This window comes from Triticum aestivum, chromosome 4A (assembly GCF_018294505.1).
Source record: "Triticum aestivum cultivar Chinese Spring chromosome 4A, IWGSC CS RefSeq v2.1, whole genome shotgun sequence".
NCBI classification, from domain to species: domain Eukaryota; kingdom Viridiplantae; phylum Streptophyta; class Magnoliopsida; order Poales; family Poaceae; genus Triticum; species Triticum aestivum.
Window position 1 is genome coordinate 239,149,902 of NC_057803.1, and position 11,428 is coordinate 239,161,329.

Here is an 11,428-nt window from a genome sequence, read left to right on the forward strand (position 1 = left end):
GCATTATAAATGGTATTGATGAAAGTAGCTAGAATCAACGGGATCGAGATGCGCGAAACTAGCTAGCAAGTATTACTTACTTTTGGGTATGTCCATCGCAGCTCCCCGGCAGTCCCGGAGCTTGTGCGGTGAATACTTTCCAAACCCTGCAAGACAAAGAAAACAATTACTTGATATCAGGAAATGAACAAAGTTTCCGATATGGTGCGATAATGATCGATTGAACTTACTTCTCGAGCATTTTAGTCATGTCCGCATAGTCCTTGGGAGATTTTTGTCTCGAGTCTAAGACGGTTACTAGTCCCTACTCAAGCTTAATCTCTAGGAGAATATAGTGGAACCTGCGCACACATGCATAACTCATCAATTACATTACTATAACCTCGAGTAATAAGGGAAACCGAATATGCACAAGACAGTAACACTCACTTGAAGTTGTCAGGAAAGAGTATTTTATCTTTGTTTTGATTTTGAAGCAACGATCGTAGCAAGTTGGCCTCGGTGTCTTTGGCATGAAATTTAACCGTATATTCATCTATGAGATTTGTGTTAATGAACCCAATATCATAGATTTCTACTTTTCTGCGTTCGACGATCTTCAATCTGCATAATATAGTGAGGATAATTATATATACATGCAATGAAAGAGCTGAGCTATATATAGAGACTTAATGATAGAAGTAGTACTTACAGACAGTAGCAAGTGACCGTTAATTTATCGAGGGCCTTTTGATTGAACCACTGGAAGACTCCTCAAAATGGAACAGACAACAGTTCAATTCCAACGAGGTCGTGCTCCTCTTTAACTCTCAGCGTCAAAGTATCCTTCCCCCCAAACTCTCTGGAGGTTTTCATGTACCAATCATGGAATCTTCGCATCATCGTTGTCAGAGGACTTCCATCTTTGACGAGAGGCTTCCTGTACTGGTATTTGTGTTCGTCCACCTCCATTGTATCATAATGTGCATCCTCGGGCACGTAATCTCCAAGATTGGTACCGGGCAAAATCACCGGATGATTAGCGATGATATCGCTAGACACCTTGAGCGGGGGGCACGAATGGTTCTCTTGTTCGCCGAGCTGGGCAATTTTTTTCCCAGGTCATCGTTCTGCTAACCTTCGATCACTGATAGTACTTCCCGACCGCTCCGCTTCGATATATGACCTTTCAATAATGCGGTCATAGTTGGTTTTTGGCGGAGACGGTGGTGGTTTCTAGAGGGCTTCGATAGTGTGTTTTGGTTTCACTGGATCTATCTTCTCCTCCGGAGGTGGATGTTTCTTAGCTCTTTGTGTTTCAAAGAACTCCCTCACTTGGGCTTGACAGATCTCCGTGTTTTCCTTCTCGGTCATCTCGTATGGTAACTTCTCTAGAGACTTTATAGATGGACCGAATCTGAATTGCCTCCCGCTTCTGGTTGTACTTCTAGACGCCGAAGCAGACGGAGCGGCTGCGGCTATCTTCTTTCCTTGCTTACGAGGCAGAGAAGGACTACGACGTGCCGGAGCAGCCGGAGCGGCGGCGGCTCTCTTCCGCCCTTGCTGATGAGGCGGACAAGGAGGCGGGCTGCTCGGGCGCGCCGGCGCAGACGGAGAAGGAGGTAGAGTGCCGCCACGCGTCGGATAAGGAGGCAGAGTGCCCTGATCACTCGCCGGAGAAGGAGCCGGAGTGCCCTGACTCGCCGGAGGAGGAGAAGGAGGCGGAGGCGTCCGGTTCGGAAGGTTCATGAGCTCCTTCCGCCATAGACATGGAGTCTTCGAAGCACAACCCAGCCGATTCTCCCCTTCACCGATAGGGTGGTCAATCTCGAGCTCCTCAAATCCGTCCATTATTTCATCCACCATCACAGCAGCATATCCTTCTGGAATTGGACGGCAGTGAAAAGTTGTGCCCGGTTCAGGAGGTGCAACAGAACCGACAGCCGCCTTGACTTTGAAGTTCTGCCATTGCGTCATAAGGTGGCAATGTTGAGACTCCGTGATAGCATCCACGGGGTAGCTAGCAGGAGCCGTGAAGACAGGCTCCTGAAGCAGCTCGGTGGAAGCCACACTGCTTCTCCGCTGAGATGGCGCGGTAGCTTCGGGGGTAGCTTCGGCAGGTCGCGGGCTGTGAACTACTTCTCATTCCTCTAGCGTTTGTACCCTTGTGTGCAGCTTCTGCAGTTCGGTCTGATCCAATTTCCTCTTCCTCCCCCAGCCTTCGTTACCGCCTACCTCGGGAAACCCAGCCTTCCACGAAATGGAGCCTGGCATGCCTCGTGTCCGTCCAGGGTGCTCAGGATTTTCGAGGGCCAGTGTGAGCTTGTTGTTCTCTCTGTCGGGAACGAACATCCCTTCCTGCGCTGCGGCGATATACTCCTGAAGCTTCATGACGGGTATATTCAGTTGCTCGTTCGTCCAACGGCACTTCCCAGTTTCAGGGTCCAAGGTTCCCCCAACCCCAAAGAACCAAGTCCTTGAACGGTTTGGCCAGTGCAATGTCTCTGGTTCGACCCCTTTATCAAGCAGGTTATTCTTAGCCTTGTCCCACAACAGCCGGGCTTTGAGGTAGCCACTTGACCCCGTGCGATGGTGAAGCTCCTTCTTTGCAGCATTTTTCTTGTTTTTTGCTCACATCTTCTTGCACTTCTCCGATGTCTTGTGGGCCACAAATGCGTCCCTGTGATCTCTGATCTTCTCAAATCGGCCGGTGAATTCTGGTGTCTTTTCTTTGTCGACAAATGATGTTTTCAACTCATTATTTCACCTCCTCAACAGATCTGCATCTTATTAAGAGCATGAGCCTTGACCAATGGCACTATAGCTGGCTTCTCCGGATCCTCCTCTGGCGGTAGGGTGAAATTTGCCTTCAGCGCGGTCGAAAGATCATCGCTCTGCCTATCGTTGACATAAGACACCTCAGGGTCTTCATTCTTAGGCTTATACCATTGGTGGATGCTGATCGAGATCTGTCCCTAACAAGAACCCCGCACTTAGCAGAAAATGATTCCTTGGTCCGGATGGGTTCAATCGGTTGGCCATCGCGCGCGATTGCTGTGATCATGAACCTTTCATCCTGGCGCAACTTCTTCTTCGGACCTCATCTCGTGACCAAAGTTTTGCTCGATCCGAAGGACTAGAAAAGAAGAAAGACGAGAATTAATATGTGTACATACCAACACAATGAATGCATCAATTAGCTAGTCAGCACATGCTTAACTAATAAATATACCTAGCTGGACTCTGTTCCGTCACCGGAGCCGTCATCATGGTCTCCTTCTCCCACCGGCATTCGGTCACCAGAGCCATCGTAATCATCTCCTTCCTCTTCCATTGTTTGATAACCGTAGCCTGCTTCACCCTCTCCTTCCAGACCATCGATGTCGTTGAGATACGACATGACATCACCCCTGGCTGTGATTATGTCCCCCAACACCTGTTTTGCTTCCTCGTCTCGGTCGTGCTCCATAGTTTCTACAAATATTACAACATGGCAACTATTATACAAACATGACAGATGGATATATTAGTGGCAAACGTAGACCTAGCTAGCTAATGACAACAAGGAATCATATTAATGGCCTCGACGCTTCTCTAGGGTTTGGGGTGGCCTCGGCAACGCTTCTAGGGTTCGGGGTGGCCTCTACGACAATGCTATTTTATTTTTGTAAATTTGGGTGGCCTCGGCAGCGCTTCTATGGTTTGGATCAAATTGTGCACATCCATAATGGGGGCATTCTTGATAAATCTGGACCCTCGACCCCTGGACGACCCTTAACCCTCGACCGCTCGGTGATCCATGACCCTCTACCCCATTTCCCGACCCTCGACCCCCTCATGTCACGTTTGTCTAGTGTCAAAGGATTCAACAAAACCATGTCTTCATCATTAGGTGAAAGTAACAGGCGCATGATGGTACGAAGTTCTACAAAGTTGTTCTGGAACGGAGTCCTAGATAGGATAATTCGCTTTTTCTTACAAAGTTCAACAAGAGCTTTCTGAATATCGCTATTTGGAAGGCTGATACGTCTCCAACGTATCTATAATTTTTGATTGTTCCATGCTATATTATATTCTGTTTTGGACATTATTGGGCTTTATTATACAATTTTATATTATTTTTGGGACTAACCTATTAACCGGAGGCCCAACCCAGAATTGCTGTTTTTTTTCCTATTTTAGGGTTTCGCAGAAAAAGAATATCAAACAGAGTCCAACGGAATGAAACCTTCGGGAACGTGATTTTCGGAACGAACATGATCCAGAGGACTTGGACCCTACGTCAAGACATCAACGAAGAGGCCACGAGGTAGGGGGCACGCCTATCCCCCCCAGGCGCGCCCTCCACCCTCGTGGGCTCCCTATTGATCCACCGACGTACTCCTTCCTCTGTCGTAACTCCCAAACTACCAGATACAGAGCCAAAACCCTAATTCCACTGTCGTAACTTTCTGTATCCACGAGATCCCATCTTGGGGCCTATTCGGGAGCTCCGCCGGAGGGGGCATCGATCATGGAGGGCTTCTACATCAACACCATAGCCTCTCTGATGAAGTGTGAGTAGTTTACCTTAGACCTACAGGTCCATAGTTATTATCTATATGGTTTCTTCTCTCTTTTTTGATCTCAATACAAAGTTCTCCCCCTCTCTTGTGGAGATCTATTCGATGTAATCTTCTTTCACGGTGTGTTTGTTGAGACCGATGAATTGTGGGTTTATGATCAAGTTTATCTATAAACAATATTTGAATCTTCTCAGAATTCTTTTTTGTATGATTGGTTATCTTTGCAAGTCTCTTCGAATTATCAGTTTGGTTTGGCCTACTAGATTGATCTTTCTTGCAATGGGAGAAGTGCTTAGCTTTGGGTTCAATCTTGCGGTGTCCTTTCCCAGTGACAGTAGGGGCAGCAAGGCACGTGTTGTATTGTTTCCATCGAGGATAACAAGATGGGGTTTTCATCATATTGCATGAGTTTATCCCTCTACATCATGTCATCTTGCTTAAAGCGTTACTCTGTTCTTATGAACTTAATACTCTAGATGCATGCTGGATAGCGGTCGATGTGTGGAGTAATAGTAGTAGATGCAGGCAGGAGTCGGTCTACTTGTCTCAGACGTGATGCCTATATACATGATCATAACTAGATATTCTCATAACTATGCTCAATTCTGTCAATTGCTGAACAGTAATTTTTTTACCCACTGTGAATACTTATGCTCTTGAGAGAAGCCACCAGTGAAACCTATGGCCCCCGGGTCTATCTTCCATCATATTAATCTTCCAACACTTAGTTATTTTTATGGCCTTTTATTTTACTTTGCATCTTTATCATAAAAATACCAAAAATATTATCTTATCATGTCTATCAGATCTCACTCTCGTAAGTGACTGTGTAGGGATTGACAACCCCTTATCGCGTTGGTTGTGAGGATTTATTTGTTTGTGTAGGTGCGAGGGACTCGTGTGTGGCCTCCTACTGGATTGATACCTTGGTTCTCAAAAACTAAGGGAAATACTTACGCTACTTTGCCGCATCACCCTTTCCTCTTCAAGGGTAGACCAACGCAAGTGCTCAAGAGGTAGCAAGAAGAATTTCTAGCGCTGTTGCTGGGGAGTCTACGCAAAAGTCAACATACCAAGTACCCATCACAAACCCTTGTCTCCCACATTACATTATTTGCCATTTGCCTCTCGTTTTCCTCTCCCCCACTTCACCCTTGCCGTTTTATTCGCCCTCTCTGTCCATCCTCCCTCTCTTTCTCTATTTGCCTCTATTTGCCCGTTTCTTGTTTGCTTGTGTGTTGGATTGCTTGCTTGTAACGATGGCTCAAGATAATACCAAATTGTGTGACTTTACCAATACCAACAATAATGATTTTATTAGCACTCCGATTGCTCCTCTTACCGATGCTGAATTTTGTGAAATTAATGCTGCTTTGCTGAATCTTGTCATGAAAGATCCGTTTTCCAACCTTCCTAGTGAAGATGCCACTACCCATCTAAATAGCTTCGTTGATTTGTGTGATATGCAAAAGAATAAAGATGTGGACAATGATATTTTTAAATTGAAGTTATTTCCTTTTTCGCTTAGAGATCGTGCAAAAGCTTGGTTTTCGTCTTTGCCTAAAAATAGTATTGATTCGTGGAATAAGTGCAAGGATGCTTTTATCTCTAAGTATTTTCCTCCCGCTAAGATCATCTCTCTTAGAAACGATATTATGAATTTTAAGCAACTTGATCATGAACATGTTGCACAAGCTTGGGAAAGGATGAAATTAATGATACATAATTTCCCTACACATGGTTTGAATTTATGGATGATTATACAAAAATTTTATGCCGGATTGAATTTTGCTTCTAGAAATCTTTTAGATTCGGCCGCAGGAGGCACTTTTATGGAAATCACTTTAGGAGAAGTTACTTAACTCCTAGATAATATTATGGTTAATTTACTCTCAATGGCACACTGAAATATCTACTAATAAAAAAGTGCATGTGATAGAAGAAATTAATGTTTTGAGTGGAAAGATGGATGAACTTATGAAATTATTTGCTAATAAAAGTGTTTCTTCTGATCCGAATGATATACCTTTGTCTATTTTTATTGAGAATAATAATGAATCTATGGATGTGAATTTTGTTGGTAGGGATAATTTTGGTAATAATGTGTATAGAGGAAACTTTAATCCTAGGCCGTATCCTAGTAATTCCTCTAGTAATTATGGTAATTCCTACAGCAATTCTTACGGAAATTATAATAAGATGCCCTCTGATTTTGAATCTAATATTAAAGAATTTATTACTTCGCAAAAGAATTTCAATGCTTTGATTGAAGAAAAATTGCTTAAGATTGATGAGTTGGCTAGGAACGTTGATAGAATTTCTCTTGATGTTGATTCTTTGAAACTTAGATCTATTCCACCTAAGCATGATATCAATGAATCTCTCAAAGCCATGAGAATTTCCATTGATGAGTGCAAAGAAAGAACTGCTAGGATGCGTGCTAAGAAAGATTGTTTTATAAAAGCGTGTTCTTCTAGTTTCCATGATAATAAAGATGAAGATCTAAAAGTTATTGATGTGTCCCCTATTAAATCTTTGTTTTGCAATATGAATCTTGATAATGATGGGACTGAATATGATCCACCTTTACCTAGACGGTGTTCCAAGTATTCAGAGTCTTTAGATCTTGATGCTAAAATTGTTAAAAGTGGGATTGAAGAAGTCAAAACTTTAAATATTAATGAACCCACTATTTTGGATTTCAAGGAATTTAATTATGATAATTGCTCTTTGATAGATTGTATTTCCTTGTTGCAATCCGTGCTAAATTCTCCTCATGCTTATAGTCAAAATAAAGCTTTCACTAAACATATCGTTGATGCTTTGATGCAATCTTATGAAGAAAAACTTGAGTTGGAAGCTTCTATCCCTAGAAAACTTTATGATGAGTGGGAACCTGCTATTAAAATTAAAATTAAAGATCATGAATGCTATGCTTTGTGTGATTTGGGTGCTAGTGTTTCGACGATTCCAAAGACTTTGTGTGATTTGCTAGGTTTCCGTGATTTTGATGATTGCTCTTTAAACATGCACCTTGCGGATTCCACCATTAAGAAACCTATGGGAAGAATTAATGATGTTCTTATTGTTGCTAATAGGAACTATGTGCCCGTAGGTTTTATTGTTCTTGATATCGATTGCAATCCTTCATGTCCTATTATTCTTGGTAGACCTTTCCTTTGAACGATCAATACAATTATTGATATGAAGGAAGGGAATATTAGATTCCAATTTACGTTAAGGAAAGGAATGGGACACTTCCCTAGAAAGAAAATTAAATTACCTTATGAATCTATTAGGAGAGCCACTTATGGATTGCCTTCCAAAGATGGCAATACTTAGATCTATCCTTGTTTTATGCCTAGCTAGGGGCGTTAAACGATAGCGCTTGTTGGGAGGCAACCCAATTTTATTTTTATTCCTTGCTTTTTGCTCCTGTTTAGTAATAAATAATTTATCTAGCCTCTGTTTTGGTTGTGTTTTTTGTGTTTAATTAGTGTTTGTGTCAAGTAGAACCGTTGGGAAGACTTGGGGAAAGTCTTTTTAATCTTGCTGTACAAAATAGAAACTTTAGCGCTCACGAGAATTTCTGCCATTTTTATTTGGAAAGAGATATTTAGTTAATTATTTTTGCAGATGATTAATAGATAAATTCCTCACGTCCAGAAATTTATTTTAGAATTTTTGGGATTCCAGATCTTGCGTTAGCTACAGATTAATACAAACTGTTCTGTTTTTGACAGATTCTGTTTTTTGTGTGTTGATTGCTTATTTTAATGAATCTATGGCTAGTAAAACAGTTTATAAACCATAGAGAAGTTGGAATACAGTAGGTTTAACACCAATATAAATAAAGAATGAGTTCATTACAGTAACTTTAAGTGGTGTTTTGTTTTCTTTCGCTAACGGAGCTCACGAGATTTTCTACTTTAAGTTTTGTGTTGTGAAGTTTTCAAGTTTTGGGTAAAGATTTGATGGATTATGGAACAAGGATTGGCAAGAGCCTAAGCTTGGAGATTCCCATGGCACCCCCAAGATAACCTAAGGACACCTAAAAGCCAAAGCTTGGGGATGCCCCGGAAGGCATCCCCTCTTTCGTCTACTTCTATCGGTAACTTTACTTGGAGCTATATTTTTATTTACCACATGATATGTGTTTTTCTTGGAGCATCTTGTATGATTTGAGTCTTTGATTTTTAGTTTACCACAATCATCCTTGCTGCACACACCCTTTTGAGAGAGACACTCATGATTCGGAAATTGTTAGAATACTCTATGTGCTTCACTTATATCTTTTGAGTTATATAGTTTTTGTTCTAGTACTTCACTTATATTTTTTAGAGCACGTTGGTAGATTTGTTTTATAGAAACCATTGTTCTCTGATGCTTCACTTAGATTATTTTGAGAGTCCTACAAAACAGCATGGTAATTTGCTTTAATTATTTTAGGCATTCAAGATTAATAATAAGATTTTCTTATGAGTGTGTTTAATACTATGAGAAGTTTGAAACTTGATAATTGTTTTGAGATATGGAGATGGTGATATTAGAGTCGTGCTAGTTGAGTAGTTGTGAATTTGAGAAATTCTTGTGTTGAAGTTTGTGATTCCCGTAGCATGCACATATGGTGAACCGTTATGTTAAGAAGTTGGAGCATGATGTATTTATTGGTTGTCTTCCTTATGAGTGGCAGTCGGGGACGAGCGATGGTCTTTTCCTACCAATCTATCTGTAACGCCCTTGATGCGGCTATATCTCCCACGTGTCGAAGCACGACTTAGAGGCATAACCGCATTGAAAGCAATGTCACAAGTGAGGTAATCTTCACACAACCCATGTAATACATAAGGGAAAGAGATACATAGTTGGCTTACAATCGCCACTTCACACAATACATGAATAAATCATTACATCATACAGATACAATCAAGGTCCGACTATGAAACCAAAATAAAAGAAGACTACCCCAAATGCTACACAGATCCCCGATCGTCCCAACTGGGATCCAGTACTGATCAACTAGAACGAAACAACACAAAGGGGAACATCTTCATCAAGCTCCTCCTTGAGCTTGCTTGCGTCACCTGCTCGGAAACATCGGCACCTGCAAACTGGGTTTGGAAGTATCTGTGAGTCACAGGGACTCAGCAATCTCACACCCTCGCGATCAAGACTATTTAAGCTTATAGGTAAGGTAAAGGTATGAGGTGGAGCTGCAGCAAGCGACTAGCATATATGGTGGCTAACATATGCAAATGAGAGCGAGAAGAGAAGGCAAAAGCACAGTCGAACAACTATGATCAAGAAGTGATCCTAGAACAACCTACATCAAGCATAACTCCAACACCGTGTTCACTTCCCGGACCCCGCCGAGAAGAGACCATCACGGTAACACACACGGTAGATGTATTTTAATTAAGGTCAACTTCAGGTTTTCTACAACCGGACATTAACAAATTCCCATCTACCCATAACCGCGGGCACGGCTTTCGAAAGTTCAATCCCTGCAGGGGAGTCCCAACTTAGCCCATCACAAGCTCTCACGGTCAACGAAGGATATTTCTTCTCCCAAGACAATCCGATCAGACTCGGCATCCCGGTTACAAGACATCCTCGACAATGGTAAAACAAATCCAGCAACACCGCCCGAATGTGCCGACAAATCCCGATAGGAGCTGCACATATCTTGTTCTCAGGGCACACTCAGATGAGCGCTCCATACAACTAAAACCAAACCTCAAGTTTCCCCGAGGGGGCGCTGCATAGGGCTCTAGTTTGGACCAACACTCAGAGGAGCACTGGCCCGGGGGGGTTAAATAAAGATGACCCTTGAGTCTGCAGAACCCAAGGGAAAGAAAAGGCTAGGTGGCAAATGGTAAAACCAATGTTGGGCATTGCTGGAGGAGTTTTATTCAAGGTGAACTGTCAAGGGGTTCCCATTATAACCCAACCGTGCAAGGAACGCAAAATCCGGGAACATAACACCGATATGACGGAAACTAGGGCGGCAAGAGTGGAACAAAACACTTGGCATAAGGCCGAGCCTTCCACCCTTTACCAAATATAGATGCTTTAATTAAATAAGAGATATTGTGATATCCCAACAAAATATCCATGTTCCAACAGGGAACAAACTCCAATCTTCACCTGCAACTAACAACGCTATAAGAGGGGCTGAGCAAAGCGGTAACATAGCCAAACAACGGTTTTCTAGGACAAGGTGGGTAAGAGGCTTGGATTAACAATATAGGAGGCATGATTAAGCAAGTGGTAGGTATCACAGCACAGGCATAGCAAAAGAGTGAGCAACTAGCAAGCAAAGATAGAAGTGATTTGGAGGGTATGGTCATCTTGCCTGAAATCCCGCAAGGAAGAAGAACGAGTCCATGAAGAAGACAAACGGATGTAGTCGAATAGGTCCTCACAAACGCGACGTTCTCGGAACCAACCCCAAGAAGCAACACCGAAAAGAAGCACACAACATAGTAAACAACCAACACAAGAACATGGCATGATATGCGGGATGCGGTATGCGGTGCATATGCATGATTTGGAAAGGAATGATGGAACCAGGCCTCGACTTGGAAATCCAAGAGTGCCACTGGAAAGGTGAGGTGATTTCGGTCGAAATCGATATAAAGATCACCGGAATCGGATGCACGGTTTGGGAATGTCAAGCAAAACAAATATGGCACCAGTCTGCGATAATCAGCAAGTAGCCATCTAAATGCATCAAGATAAATATGCTACAGCACTCAAACATGGCAACAAAATACATGGAAGAGATACACTCATGAAGCTTGACAAAAGATGAACACTGAGCTACGGCTAATTCATCCATTAACAGGTTCAAACAAGCATGGCAAAAGTGCAAATGATAACAG